We start from the raw sequence: 15,381 nt of genomic DNA on the forward strand, positions 1-15,381 counted from the left end.
TATAATTGCCCAATACTATATGTTCGACAAATGTATATCAGTCCTCAAGATTTTTTCTTCATTTTAGCCCGGTATGAGTTACGTAAGGGTCTTATTACTAAGAGTAACGACAAAGCCCTTTTATCAAAAGTATCTCTCTTCTCCTTGTATCTTTTAACTATGTCTTGTGCAACTAATGGCCGAAGGGAGAATTTAAAACTTTAATGTTACAATGCCAAATACACTAACTCTACAAATTACGCTAAATACCATACTTCTACGGTGCTAACTACCATAATTCTACAGAGCTGACTACCACAATTCTGCAATGATTGTGCAATGTTAACTACCATAATTCCACGGTGCTAACTACAATAATTTTACGTTGCTAACTACCATAATTCTGCAATGCTAACTACCATAATTCTATAACGCTAACTGCCACAATTCTACAGAGCTAACTACCTTAATTCTGCGGTACTAACCATTATAATTCTACGGTGCTAACTACCATAATTCTGCAATGCCAGCTACCATAATTCTACAATGCTAACTACCATAATTCTACAATGCTAACTACCATAATTCTACGGTGCTAACTACAATAATTCTACGGTGCTAATGTAATTCTACTGTGCTAACTACCATAATTCTACAATGCTAACTACCATAATTCTACGGTGCTAACTACAATAATTCTACGGTGCTAACTACCATAATTTTACTGTGCTAACTACCATAAAACTGTACAATGCTAACTACCATAATTCCAACTACCATAAAACTGTAGTAGCTTCTAATACTGGAACGAGTAACGTTTTAAAAAAAATGTTTTGCTAGGTACAATAACATATACTCGTAATATAGTACAACTTGAATAGTATTGGATCACCTGTGGGTAAACATTTTTTGTATTTGAATACACGATAAATTAAATCAAATCAAATCAAATCAAATCAAATCAAACCAAATCAAATTAAAATCAAATCAAATCAAACCAAATCAAATTAAAATCAAATCAAATCAAATCAAATCAAATCAAACCAAATCAAATTAAAATCAGATCAAATCAAATCAAATCAAATCAAATCAAATCAAACCAAATCAAATTAAAATCAAATCAAATCAAATCAAATTAAAATCAAATCAAATCAAAATAAAATCAAATCAAATCGATGTTTGGGTCCGAACCCAAAAATCAGTGCCCTCAAAAGCGATCACGATTTCAACCTCTTACTGCACTGTTTAAGGATAAGATCGACCCCTCATTAAAATGCACAATGTCAGTATTTTTAACAATTGTCAGTGAATAGGTTGTGGTTGCCTGATCGAGAAAATGATACTACAGTTACAAACTAGTGGAGTTTTAACATGGCCATATATTCAACAACAAGTTATCGCCCAACATTTGACAACTAAATAACAAGACACTATGTCTTTTTATAGAAGTAACTGTCCGACAATTGTTTTAAAATATATCTTTGGTTACTTAATGAAAATAATGTCCCAGTTGCAGCTAGCACAGGTAACGCAAACTGTTTGTAATTCCATAATGCAGGCTACATTCACTTTGCAGTGCTATATTAATATTCTAGGCTAGCTACATAAACTTTACTTTGATAGCAAAATTAACCGGACTAGACTATCTATCTGAAGTTTACTCTCGGCTGCACTATCTGCAACTGAACGTGGTTTTTAAAAAAATGCTTTGTCAGATACAATAACTTACTCGTAATATTATCCCCCCCTGAACAGTTTTGTAATCTGTTCATTTTTAGAAATAATAAGTTGTTTGATTGAAAGCGTCTAAAATTTTAACTTACTGTCAATTGAAACATGATAACATAATAACAACGGACTATGAAACATGCGTAGGTGTGTGTGCACGGTACGGTGGTTTCACCTTTATACGCTATGTGGAGTTGGTTTAATAGTGGAGTTGGTTTTTGGAATTTAAGAAAATGCATACTGTACGGCAATACGTGTGCCCACTTTTATACATCATAATATATACATTGTCTCTCGTATACGTGATAACAACTAAATCTTAAAACCATTGTTCAAACATGCCTTTCGTTGAACCAAAACAATTTGCAGAAGACTAGTTTAATTAGTCGTTCCGGCCGAGTGTGTCGTGCGCAGAACAATGCGCAATGGCAAAACACGCGGACGTCATTTTAATGTCAGCTTTGATATCAAAACGGAAACAAAACCAAGATGAACGTTAATTCTCCAGATATAAACTGATTAATAATAAATTAAAGTTATTTCGAACTATAATTAAGATTGGGTATGTATTTTTGTTTTCAAGTGAATTCACAAACAAAATGTAGGTAGCTGACAGATATGTGACGTTAAGGGTTAAATAATTTTGAAGTGAGTGCAAAAACGGCTGAAGGAGTTTAACACTGAGGGTGGTACATGGTTTATCATAAATTCATGTTTCTAAAAGAGTGATTGGTTGTTTACTCCCACCCCCACCCCCCCCCCCCTCCCGTACAAGAAATTTGAATCTACAATGATATTTAAATCACAGGCAAAAGAAACATTACGGCCTTAGAGAATTCTGTCAAACCTACTCTTGTCGTCACTGCGTAAGGACGAAAGATCTCTTTGCTTTGGAAGACTGATTTCTACCCCAATAGGAGGTAAGTACAAGCACTGTTTGTCAATTAAATGCTGTTACAACGTTTTACTGATCATAAACACAGTATTATAAAATATGGTTAGAAGTGAATCAGTTTCGAATTTTGAGTAGGATCATAATCAATATCCAATAATAATCCTTACTTATTTATTGGTCTTAAAGGTCACTGGCCCAAATCGCAAATTTACAAAAACGAGCAAAAGAAGCATACAGAGAGAAAAGTAAAATAATTGTACATATATAAGTGAGACAACTAAATAATTATATGCATTCCTTTCTTAACTTGAAAGATTTGTACGCAAAAATTGCCAAGTTGACTATTACAGAAGTCTTGTTACTTGACATGCGCTCATACAATTTTTGTATAGTAGGTTGTCTGTACAACCACTTCGGTAACTATATTTCCCTTAGATTGTGGAAAAGTGGGCAAACTGAAATGAAATGAATCTGTGATATAGACATTTTGAATAAACGGTCTTCAAAAGCGATGCCATGCGACCTGCCTTCCTCAATTTCCAGTCCAAGGCAAGAGCATCTCAAATTGGCTAACGCCCAACGAAGTTTTATATCCATATTTTAAGTCAAGTTGTCTTCACGTATTAAACGTGAGAATGAAATTTCGATAAAGACGAATTTTATCCTTAGAACACGTGTCTGACCACCAGTTATGTTTAAACATATCGTTTGCTCTGGTCATGAATTGGCAGAGGAAGGCATCAAAGTCACCATGGCAGGCCCTTGAAAAACCAAACTTCTCTGAACCCATGCTCAAAAAGCATACGTTTGACGTGACTCACCCAAGATTTCCTCTTGTTGCTGTCAGTCACAACTGCAAGATCGTTTAGCGGCATTTTTCAACCAATATGTTATTAACTTTTTGACAGTGTGTATAAAAAACCACAATCGCCTAAAACACATACATCAGGCATTGTTGACTTAACACCAAGGAATGCTTTACAATATATAACTTGTATTCTTTCAGCAGAGTGATACTGTTTATAACCCCAAATTTCTGCTCCATAGGTAATTACTGCTAGGAACATTGTATCAAAAAGTTTTAAAATATTCTTTGTGTGGCAAAGCACCCGTATTTCTGATCATACGAAAAATACTCCCCATGGCTTTCCTGGCTTGATCTGTTAGTGTTGACACTGCTTTGCTTCAAGTAGTTCTACTTGACAACATCAGACCAAGATATTTGCAAAAACTAACTGTTTTCACTCTTTCCCCATTTGAATACCCACTTTTCGGATTGTTTCACAATTCCATCACGCCTATATACAATGGTCTGAGTTTTACTCATATTTACAGATAGTTTCCATTTCACGCAGAAAGCTTAAAGTTTCTAATACTGTAAGCAATCGTTGTAAACCAACTGCATAAAGAAGTCAAAATAAATCATACAGTTCTTGAGTAATTTGAATTCCTTGGTATCCTGAATTGGTTAACATACTATGTAATTCATTTATGAAGAGAGAAAATAAAAAAGGGCTAAGCATGTAGTCTTGCCCTAATCCGATGGAGCACCGGAAATAAGGACATTTGTTAGTTCACAAGAACAAGTTACATAGAAAGAGGATTAAGCTGTCAAAAGATGTCTTTGAGCACTACCACTGACCAATCTTTGCACTGTATAGGCTTGTGTTTTTATTTTGTAATTTTTTTTTCTATTCTTGGTAAATGAAATAATCCAGTTATTCTGCAACTCTTTATCATATGAATGAATGAACGACACAATATTACAGTGGGATATATAAATTTTGTTTCATATTTAAATTCGATCAGGGATGATCAAATCTATTTCTAAGCCTATTACTAACAATGTAGAAGTACCGACAAGGGTATCCCAAGCTCAGTATAGGAGTACCTTTCAATTTAAAATATAGAACAAACTTTGATTGTCATCAGATGTACACAAGATTTCGATGCAGTTTGATTGTGAACTACGTAATATTTACGATAGCATGATTTTTTCATGAAAAATACCGAGAGACGACGCAAAACCATTCCATAAGACGTATCATCCAACTGTAGCTACCTATGCAATCACCGTTCGTAAAATTTGAGTCGCGGATTCGTCATCTGAATTTCGCGATTGGTCATCTGAATTGAAGCATATTTAGTGTGAAACAAGTTCCAAACTAAATTAAACCTCTTAGGTTTATACGTTTTGGTATTATATTAAAGTTACTCAAAAAACGAAATTTGAAGTAGAAATGTGAAAGAAATAAAAGTGTATTAATCTGGGCTATGAATTACTGAATAAGTCCATAACTTTACGTCGCAAATGTAAACAGATGTGGCCGCCACGTGTGAATGTATGCGATTTCAGTATTCAACTTGGGCATTTATATTATGTTCCTGTACTTGCGGACCAAAATGAAATTAATATTCTTTCAGAATATGTGAAACAAAAGTGTTTTTATCGGCGATATAAATGTCAAAACCGTACTTCAATTGCCAGTAACCACAAAACGTTACTTCAACCAATGCTTGGCAATTGGCATGATTGATAGGCGTGCTTCCCACATGGCTCGTATATGTACATGCATGCTGGCTGTCAACACGGTGTAACCATTTCAAACTTACGATGGTCCGTGATGCGTTGATACTCCATACAACGTTACGTTAAATCTTGCTAACAGACCAATAGTCACAATGTATAAACGGGCGGTTTCAGAAGAAACATGGCGGACACCAGTCAAATTGTTATACACGCATAGTAAAGTCAGGGAAGTGGCCATTGACTTGGTGAGAATTTTGATTCACCACTGTGGCGACTAACTTAGGGTTTTTCGCCATTTGACAGTTTCTTTCACATTTGCGACAGTGGCAAATGGATAGCGTGAACACAATATTTTGGGATTCAAAACAAATTCAATTTAAAGCATAATAATCGATTTTTTCGGATGAGAACTAAAATGGGTCAAAACTCCCCACTCCCACAGTGAAGGAATTTAGTTTTATATCCGACATTGAACTATTGATTTCGCCCCTTAGAGTGTAACATGTGAAGCCTGTTATTGGTTTCTGAATGGTTGTATGAAACATAGCCGCTGAAAAGGTTATTTGAAACGGGCGCCGGCAGGAAAACCTTTCATTACATTACCGAACCCTATATGCATAGGAGTACATTGTCCAGTTTGAGTTGATTTCTTTTCATTGTATGTATTTTCTGTGTGGCATAAGTTTAACATAGTTATTTTGATTAGTAATGGAAGTGATCTTTCTGTAGGATGTGGTTGCTCTGAAAAAGGCCATTTGGTTTGTCCAGAAGATTTACCTTCTTCCTTGGCTCATTCTTGCGGACAAAGTATTGATAATGAGCTTGCTGTATGAATTCAGACCCAGCAGTTTTAGCGATGTGTCTCAATGTTTCACAATGTTTACATACTGGAAATGCTGTCATTCCAGTTTCAAAGCATTGGAAATGCTGTCATTTCACTTATTTTGTAGAGTGGCGGCTGTCATTCCACTTGTTTTACAGTGCAGTGGGTGTCATTCAACTAACTGAATGTAGAAAAAGGTGTCATTCCACTGTTTTCATACTGGAATTGCTGTCATTCGTTTTCTGTCATTCGGGTTGTCATTCGTTTTAGGGTCACCACAGTTTCTTTACACAAAATGGCTTCCTGTTTGTGCAATAACAAGACATTCTTCTATATTTTGCGCTTTATAAGTTACAAAAACATAGACTTGGTCTATATATGTTTCCTCATATTCTTTTTCAAGGAGAAGACGGTGAAGTTGTATTAATTATTAACAATCAAAAACGAATTTTTTCCATCTATATGAACACTTCAATAGAGTGTGTTTGTTTCATTTGAACAGGGAGCCGCAGATATGGATATAAGGAAATACAGCTTTGCGTTTATTACGGTTGCCATGACAACAGTGGCGACATCTACAGCAAGTGACGCTTACAACTATAACTACAATTACAACCTCTCCTACTCCTGGTATTCTGAGTACCCAGAACAATTTTTTTCTGTATGCTACGATGAACAGAGAGAACGTCGTCTAGATTCGTGTATGTCTGACTCTGGTCAACCAATCTGTAACGGTGCAATAACTTATGGTTCCCGTTGGAGCTGCAATTGTGATGCTCACTGCTTAGCGATGGGAGACTGTTGCCATGACTACGTAGATTTATGCATGGATTCGACAACAACTGATTCTGATATAGGTGAGAAGGCCATGTATGTCCCGACTGATGTATGTGTGCTCACTGATCAGGGCAATGTCACGATGAGACAAAGTTGCCCAGAAAAATGGATTGATCTACGCATACAGAGGCTTTGCACACTTCCAATTACCAATGAAGGTATGTATGTATGTATGTATGTATGTATGTATGTATGTATGTATGTATGTGTGTGTGTATATGTGTATGTATGTAAGGCACCGGTCAGTTTCTCCAGCCTGGGGGGGGGGGGGGCGGTGGATTCTTAAATCGGGCCGACAAAAAGTCACTTACCCACCCTATCTGTAAAACCAAAAACAGGCTGACCCCCCCCCCACCCATCACTTAATTCTACAACATTCTACAACCCTTTCAGACAATGATTTCCGAGCTTTCCAATACAGCACCAACATGTAACCAGATTTAAACTGAATGCCTTCTGTAAGGGTATAGTCTTGCAATTTCATGATTTATGCAAGAAATTTAGCACTAAATCAGTGATTTTTCAAGTCCCGATGAAAATTAGTTGTCAAAAATGTTGTTCAAATGCCAGCCACGCCTCCTATTCTCAGCAAAGGAAAGCTTACCATCCTCAACTTCACTCGGCTTTCGTGATCCCCTACATACCCGGGATATGGCATGTGCGTGTTGAACTTCCTTCTGTCCCACCACGAGTTTACAAGTCGGTCTGTCTACTCGTTGCATGTAGACTATTTTAATCACTACAGGAAAATTGTCAAGATTTTGTTGAGTGGCACACCCTCACTGTACACTAATTATATAGAGGTCAATGTACAGGTCACATTATTGATACATTGTCGTGAAATTTTCTTCATAGACTAGGCGAGGCTTGGTCTATTTTCCATATTTTGACCACATACATTTGGGTATAAATTATAGATTATTACACTTGATAAATATGCGAGAGTGTATTTATATCCTGAGATACAGAGCTAGATAAATGATTATATACAAGCCTTGCAACAAACAGCGGTAGTTTGTTATTTATCGAGAGAAATTGGAAAGAACGTGGTAAAAAGAAGACGGTTCAAGGTCAATAGAATACTTCCTAAACTTCTAATCGAAAATCTAAAAAGACACGATTTCTCTTTATTCATCTGCGCATTAGTGTGTGAAATTTGAAAATGATAAGTCCATATTTGACGAAATTGAAACGATTATAAATATTTCACCTGTTTGTGAACTCCGCGCCATGAAAAAAAATTGTTTTCTGGTGAGTTTGCATCACTTAAATACCCTGCCTCGGTCTTCTTTTTTCTCGTGTTTGTCAAGCCAATGCAGAGTACAGATCCAAGGGAAACACAAAATAACTCTCCCTACGTCAATTGCTACTTCAGGGAAGACAACTGCAGAACTAATCATGAACAATTAACAAAAACATGTGTGTCGTCACACCACTTTAGGCAAGGTGTCCTGACCAGAAACAACAACTTCCGTTTGTGTGGCCATCGTGTCTAATTAAGGAAATATGGCAGTAAGTTATCAAAACTAAAAGCTAAATCGATAATATTTTCAGGACAGTTGTGCTTAGGTATGACAAATGTATGTACCAAGTTATAATGAATTTAAACAGTGCACTCTTGAGATATATCCTAATTACCGAAAACCATTAATTACGTAAATTACTCATTAATATTCATGGATTTGTTTACCAAAACCTAATCAGTTCTTGCCATTACCCTATCGAACACTTCTACAAAATTTCACTTGAATTGAGCCAGTCCTTGTTTAGATAATGGTCACACACACACACACACACACACACACACACACAGACTTCATCTCTAATATAAAACCTTCCTTACGGAAGGTAAAAAGAAACTACATAGGGTTGAAATACTTTTGAAATATACTTTGATAGCATCTTGACAGTAAGGGGCAAGAGCTTGAGACTGGGATATGTCCACCTCATGTGGGGGGGGGGGGGTCCGAGGGGGTCTCCCTCTAGCAGCCCTGGAGGATTTTTACTCTTAAAGCCAATATTTAGGCTATTCGGACCCTTTCAAGCAATAACTTAATCCATGTTTTACATGACAGCACCATCAAGTATCAGAAACTATAATTTATAACTTGCATAGGGTTGAAATATGTTCTTAAAAAGTTAAATGGCATCATTATATACATGGAGTAAAGGTCAGCATATCTAATGATAGAATCATTGGTAGGGGAGATTTGGAGTCTAAGGCAATTCTATACTATCTTGGCAAACATTTCATATCTTTAAAAGACAATATCATCTGAAATTAGAATACGGTGAAAATATTTAAGAAAAGTTTAATACCATTAAACTTTAGGTGGTCATACCTAGTGTATAATAGAAACTGGAGTCTGATGACAAGTTGTGATTTGTAGTGTCAATAACATGTAGTATCCAAAGTAGAAAGTGTATTAATTCCTTCTGACAAGTTTATACTGACGAGTAGAACAATTTAGATTAACTTCATTTATAAACTATCTATGAAGATTACCATCACGAAAACTCCAAGTTCACTTTTGCCCCAAAGTGTAATATAAGTGAAGCATTGATTGTGAAACAGCCAAGCATTTACATGACATGTTCTGTAACTAGTGTGGTAGCTAGGTAATACATGTATATGTGTATATGTACAGTTATGTTTGAACTAATAAGTGATATTAAAGAATTCATGTAAGAAACAGGGACAAGAACACATATTTACATGTACTACATTCCAGACAAGGCTATATGCCATTGTAGAAAAAAAAAATTTTTCTTCCATCACAATCCAAAACACATTGACCCCCCCCCCCCCTCCACAATTTTCAAAACAGCATGACCCCTCCCACTGCCAATTTCAAAAACAGGGTGACTCCCCTACAAATCCACCCCCACCCAGGCCAAAGAAACTGACCGGTCCCTAAGTACGTATATACATACATACATACGTATGCATGTCTGTCTATGTTTGTGTACGTATGTATGTATGTATGTATGTATGTATGTATGTATGTATGTATGTATGTGTGTGTGTGTGTGTGTGTGTGTGTGTGTGTGTGTGTGTGTGTGTGTGTGTTTCTAGCTGTCTGTGGACATGATATCTCAAACACTTCTGCATTAATTCTTGTATAACTTGATGCAGGTCTGCCTTACAAAAATCGTAAAATTTGAAATGTTTTTTTGGACATATGCTGTTGATGTTTTGTGTCATTTGCATAAATTATTTAATAATTGTTTGTTTCCCAGAGTGCTTCGCCCTATTATATAGTGTGCAGCAGGCCTTTTCATAGCTTGATTGCCAATTTTTGGCTCCAAAGGAGTGTTCATGTTTTCTGTCTGTCTGTCTGTCTGTCTGTCTGTCTGTCTGTCTGTCTGTCTGTCTGTCTGTCTGTCTGCCTGCCTGCCTGCCTGCCTGCCTGCCTGCCTGCCTGCCTGCCTGCCTGTCTGTCTGTCTGTCTGTCTGTCTGTCTGTCTGTCTGTCTGTCTGTCTGTCTGTCTGTCTGTCTGTCTGTCGGGGAATTTGGCACTAAATAGGCTAAGTGTAGAGCACATTATACATATCATTATGGTTTAATCTCACTGCCAGTCTCATTACGTGATCATTGCACACCCGAGAGGGGGGAGGTATATATATGTTTATAATGTCTGTCTGTCTGTCTGTCTGTCTGTCTGTCTGTCTGTCTGTCTGTCTGTCTGTCTGTCTGTCTGTCTGTCTGAGTGTATGTGTGTGTGTGTGTGTGTGTGTCTCATAAATTTCTAAAAACAACAGCTTCATAAATTGAGAGGAGATTCAGTACACAAGTCCTTTTGGATAATGTTGAATTAATGATATATTTTGGCAAGATCTATATGTAATTACCATACATTGTTCGGTCAGTAGATTCAGTGATAAAGGTCCCTGAGTTACAATGCGATCTCGTCTACTTATTGGCACTGACCGTTGGTGGCGCTCCTTACATTAAGTGTATAAGGGTACGTTTGCCTAGCATTATATATGGGAGACATTGAGATCAAATTTAGCTCAAATTTACCGTCATACATCAACAGATAAATGTTTCCCACATAATTCATCAGACATTCAGCCTATAGATTCATGTTTACAAGGAAATATAAGTTTCAGCATAAAGTGAAAATCAATATTGTATTGATCACGTTTTGCTATAAGTTGTTATACCAGGAATTCTATCTTACAACCATTGTAAAGCAAATATTGTATTCCATTGTGAATTGTTCCCTGAATCCAGCTTACATTATTATTATTTTCATCTTTCTTACAGACTATTCTATGAAGGTAGTACCAGTGACTGCATCGGATGGTATAACATACCGTAATATATACTGTGCAGTATGTAATGGTGTGGCTGAATCAGATCTGGAAATTTGGAAGACTCTTATACAGTGCCAACCTCGATCATTAAATGAACATAATACTTCCATTGCAAATCTTGACTTTTGGCAAAGCCTACAGTTCGCAAATTCACTTTACAATTCCAAATATTGTACTATGACACCAATTAAGAGGGAGAATTCTAGCTCCACTGGGGTAAGACATTGTGTCCGTTCTAGAGTTATTGATACATGCTCTCTGATATATACTTCAAAATGGGAACCTACAACTCACGCGCTATTATCACTGTGCACGTCATATTTTTCAGCAGTTTCTAGCAGTGGGTTTGTGTACAAAAACATCCACTGTGCTATTTGCAGTGATGAATTAGACGTTACTTTATGCGGGGTTCCACTTCAGAATCCACACCAAGAATTCTCCTTTCTGACGATTCTTTTTGATCTGCCGACATTACATGAAATTTATATAGAAATTAAAACGCAGGGTATAGAAAATCAAAGATTCAAAGAAATGACATGTTCGTTTGGTGGCTTTTTTGACCCAATGTTAATGAAGTGTATTTATCTAACGAGGGATCAAGAAAACATTCACAACAACAGTGGCATGTGGGATGTGAGTTTTGATTCCAATTATTCCAAACCGGGAAATTATGTTGACACTTCTTACAATGTAACCAGCGAGATATTGCCTACATGCAACACGAGTGAATTAATACGCCTCAATACTTCAGACTTTTATATTGAAGGTCGTACACTCGTGTATCGCTATAGAGGTTCCATGTATGAATCTAGCGATTTTTATATCTCTGTCAACAATTATATTGCGTATGTCTGTGCTGACGCCATAACTGAATTTTCAGTAGCTCGAATTGAAAGGTGGTTGATGTGGCTGATAATTGCCTTTTCCTCGTTATCTGTTGCTTGTCTTCTTACACTTATAGTCATTCATTGTGTTTCCAAGAAAATTCAAAGTTTCCCCAAGAAAGTTATTCTAAATCTAGTTATAGCGTTGCTGTTTGCACAAGGGCTATTCCTATCAGGAATGGGAATAAGTGATTTTCCACAGCTTTGTTTTCCATTTGCTGCCTGTCTTCATTACACCTGGTTGGCATCTTTCTGTTGGATGGGAATGACTAGTTTCGATATGTGTCGAACTTTTCATTCTGTCACAAAGTCGTTACCCATTAGCCAGGAGAGGAGGATTTTGATTGCCTATGTCGCGTGTGGTTGGGGTCTACCTGCTATTGTTGTAGGATTACTAGTTGCCATAGATACATGTAAATGTATGGGTCTTAGAATCGATTATGGAGCTGATGGGGTATGTTGGATTCGTAACCAAGTTGCATTGTTTGTATTCTTTGTCGCGCCAATAACCACAATCCTTATTTTCAACACTGTGTGCGGCGTTCTAGTAAGCATAGCCATCAAAAGTTGTTCGGCTGGTGTTCAGACCAATAGTTTTGGTGGATGGCGAAAACTGACTGTAGTATGTTTGAAGTTATATATTGTGATGGGCATCTCTTGGAGTTTAGCCTTGGTTGAAAGTTTCATCGATAATATTGCTCTGAGTATCTTTGTCTTAGTGTTCAACTCTCTACAAGGAACGCTTGTACTTATTGTTTTCATGGTAGATTCTTTTGTATCAGCTCACCGTTCTACTGAAGGAGTCGGCCAATGTCAACATACACCTCAGCAAGGTCAAATTCATAATACTGATGTTGAGTTAAACTGTTTACCAGATAATTGATGTTGGAATAGTAGGCGTGCTGTTGGATTTAAAATTCCAACCAAGATTGCATTTCATCTAAAATTCAGTCTAATCCACGTACCATCGTTACGATTCTACATCACCTACAGTTATTTCTACTTGCGATTTCGGCGAAACTTGAATATTCAATGAGAGATGTTTTACAAGCAAGAGAATATGTACTTTAATAGGAGTAATGAATATTCATTGTGTAACAATAAATGTAATATTTCTGATGTGACTCCTATGTTGCAATGGCTTATAGCAAACATACCCATTATAAAGGCAAAAGATCAACTTGATATTTCTCTGAAATCGCAAGTAATTGTAGGTGACCGTGTAAAATGAAAGGACTCCCCAGAACCCAAAGTTTATGAAAATACCTTTATGTCCTTGAGTGGTGTCCCCCTTTACTAATGGCAACGCCATTGAAAATGTATGTAACATGTATCAATCGTAACTGTATTTTGATACAGCCAGAGAGTTACAATAATATAACAGTAGCATACTTATTTTTTTACAAGGTTTGGTGAGGGCATAAGTGTGTTAGTTTCCTGAGATTACTTTAGGTGATTACAAATATTTGTGTTGGACTTTTGCTCCAGTTATTTTGATGGTGTAATTGCAACACTTACTATGTGTTGGAAATACTTAATTGTCTCATACTACATCACATCTAAATATTGCCTTTTATATGCTTGTTACGAATTATCTTATGTTTGTGGCTTTGCATTGGGATATCTTCAACTTGTACCAATGTTGCTGTAACAGTATTACGCCTATTGAAATGAGTAGAGAAAAACTTGAGTAGTATAGAACGTAGCGATTTTTAATCTACTCTCTATTCAACGAACACCTGATGGGGTTTGATTCTTTTTCATTTCAGAAAATAATGCGTTGTTTCTAGACTGGCGATAAGTCAGATTGTTATATGTGTGCGATTATGTGAATTTTGACGGTAACATCTTCTGTGATTAGACGTTGTTGGGGCCAAAAGAAGCACTTGTGACTATGGAACCATCCTTTTAGAAGAGATGGGGTGGGTGGGGTGGGGTGATAAAGATGATACCATAAATGTTGGATGTATTTTATCCTATTGTTTATCTTTAACTGGTATAAGCCCAATAATAATTCTATATATATCGGTGGTAAGCTAGATGGCAAATGTTTACATAACGTATAGTAGTGTGGCTGAGCAATTACCACCCTATGTGTACAGTTTAGTGAATTAGCTGATAATAGTTTTCAGCTTATGCCAACCATAGACGTTGGAGAATCTATGTACCAACACAATAACCAACTCCTATTTTCCCATATCAATGCATTCTCTTTGCTGTTGGTACTAAGCAAACAATAAACATCTGACAAATTCTTCTTATAATTGCTCTCCTTTTGATAGAGACATACCATCTAGTGATATGAATGAAGGTAATAGTCCGGGTCCCATTAAGCGAAAGCGTGCCGAAATACCAGATCGTTAACCCTGTGTCTAGAAGATCAAGTTGAGACAGCGTTGTCGTGGTAATAGGTGTAGATGGAAAATGAGTGACTTTGTGTCATGTTGGTGTTGTGGTAAAATGGGTCATTTGAAAAAGCCCTACAGCAATTGTGATGGGACTAGTATAAGGTTGTCCACCAAGAGACACTTAAGCAGTGTAGGGATGAGCCATTGACACCTGGGGTTGATTTGATGGGGTGAAGATTTTGCCGATTGGTGAGCATATTCGAATTTTGTAAACCTATTGATTCGGATCATGTTGGGTCAGGTCTGAGTGATGAGGTCATTCCAACAATACATATGAACACATTTAACGAGAAGAGTGACGTAGATGATGTACAGGTTGCAGGTCAAGTTTCTGAATCCATTCTTGTAGTTGAGATTGAAGAGTTTTCTGAGTTGTGTAAAGTAAAGAGAGATCATCTTCATAATAGTACTCATCAGATGGAATGTGAGGAACTTCAGTCCGTTGGGCAGACAGTAGAAACTGTCCAGGTGGTTAGTAATCTATACGCATATGACAATAGGTCTGAGACCTGGACGAGTGGGTATCCTGGTCAGGTGAGCAAACATGGGTTTGGTAGATTGTCGCCTGGTATACATCATACCTATAGGGACCTCACTTCTCATTTGAGATAAGAGGCTGAGTTGGCATACTGGATGGTATAGTATTTCGTACAATGTTGGATCCGGAGGCATTCGGTGTTAACCCAACAAATTGTAGGGGGTATTTCTCATTTTGGGTGTATGTTGTGGAGTTTGGCAATGCTCCAGTCATGTTTCACAAATATGCCTAAGGTGAAACAAAGAAAATGAATTGGTCAACCTAAGTCTAAGGTTGTGCATGGTTGTCGCACTTTGATGCAGATAGAATACTCACTGGTGCACTGTATGTGGTTAGTGGAGATAAATGGATTCTTGTCTTATAGATGTCACTTGATGTGACTGAATATTTTCTGCGTAGACCTTAGTTCTGGGGAATAAGGTGGATATATGATTGACC

Source organism: Glandiceps talaboti, chromosome 6 (assembly GCF_964340395.1).
Source record: "Glandiceps talaboti chromosome 6, keGlaTala1.1, whole genome shotgun sequence".
Classification (NCBI taxonomy): Eukaryota; Metazoa; Hemichordata; class Enteropneusta; family Spengelidae; genus Glandiceps; species Glandiceps talaboti.